General features: G+C 41.8%; 1 protein-coding gene and 1 long non-coding RNA gene across 4 annotated transcripts in view; one reads left to right on the top strand and one right to left on the bottom strand.

The window, feature by feature from the left end:
- asic2 (acid-sensing (proton-gated) ion channel 2) overlaps positions 1 to 1,444 on the bottom strand; it is a 402,742-nt gene that overhangs the window by 114,819 nt on the left and 286,479 nt on the right. The gene's annotated exons all lie outside the window — the stretch shown is intronic.
- The window catches only part of LOC116702306 (uncharacterized), a 153,605-nt gene that overhangs the window by 1,259 nt on the left and 150,902 nt on the right, over positions 1 to 1,444 (top strand). The gene's annotated exons all lie outside the window — the stretch shown is intronic.

The following is a 1,444-nucleotide window of genomic DNA, read 5'->3' on the forward strand; positions in this document are numbered from 1 at the left end:
TTTTGTGTTTCTGCAGAACAGGAACCTGCTGAAAACCAGATCTTGAACTGAGTCAGGCCTGTTTGCATTGTAATGTAATGTTACTTTTTGACTTTCCTGTATAATAAATATGAAATGAAATTAAATGAAATGAAACGTATGCAGCAAAATCGGCCCCTTTCCATGCAGTTGAGCCTCATTGCAAAACCAGTTTCAATTTACAAAGATCGGTGCTAATAGCCACAAACAGTTACTGTAACATTATTAGCATCTTCAGAGAGTCTGTGGTAATAAATGCATGTGCATGAACAATACTTGACACTCAGTTAGACCCCCCCCCCCCCCCCCCCAGCCATGATTGGTGCATCTGAACAGGGGGCTGTGGATTTTTGCAAATCACCCTACAGGCTGTAGGTAGTGCAACAAGAGCCTGCTTTTTTACATTATCTGCCAATAGAGTTCTGCTCGAACATAGGGTTAGTTTCAGCAAATATGACAGAAAGTTAGTTTTATAAGTCTTACCTACTGTGGGCCCTATCTTGCACCCAGCGCAATTAAATTAGGGAATGAACTTGCGCTCCCGGGGGCGGTTCAGAAAAAAGAGGAGGAGTGTTCCGGTGCAAACGTACCCTAGTGCTATTTTGCAGTTTTAGAAAACAGTTCTGCAACAGACCAGAAAACACCTAGTCTAAAGTCAGGGGCGCAGTAGTTAGATGCTATTTTAAGGACGCATGCTTGGCCGTAATGTAGAGTGTACACTTTGTTTCTCTCATCTCACGGACCCAGCAGTCCCCATTTTTGCAAACCATGCATAAATACAAGAAAAAATATGACCTTGTTTTACACAACATTTCCATGAATCGATGATGACATAAATGAGGCACTATTAGAGGACTTAAGGCGATGTGATGTTGAACTGCATGTGCCGATGCCACTTAACCCAAAAGCCCCAGCAGCAGCAGCACGGGAGAGGAGAGACAGAAGAGCTGAATCATCTGTAGTGAGGTAATCTCGGTCTAATACATTGCAAAAATATCATCATGCATTCATTACCTCGTGATTCAGTGAGAGTGAGCCCCAAAACATTGGAAAGTATATTTTGTGACATTTTTTTATGTACATAAAGACACCTACAGTACATTTACGTTACGCACACACACACCTATGAGTTATGTAGCTACTTCAGACCAACCCATTTTAGATTTGCATCTGACACAAGAGTCCTTTATCCTTCCGGTATACAGCCCAGTCTCATGGCAGTTAGTGAAATGGTGACGTTATTAAATCTACTGAATCATGTACAGGGACACGATTTTCTCATTTTGTTTGTGGTGGGGAGCATGAATTATGAACTACTGTACAGTATTTCAATGGGAAGCACCTTTTGTGATAACAGCACGATTACGGTATTGAGTAGTATTGAAAAGCCAAAAATCTGCGTAAGGAGGTTGGTTGGGGTGGTGGA

Source organism: Etheostoma spectabile, chromosome 15, assembly GCF_008692095.1.
Source record: "Etheostoma spectabile isolate EspeVRDwgs_2016 chromosome 15, UIUC_Espe_1.0, whole genome shotgun sequence".
Taxonomy (NCBI): Eukaryota; Metazoa; Chordata; class Actinopteri; order Perciformes; family Percidae; genus Etheostoma; species Etheostoma spectabile.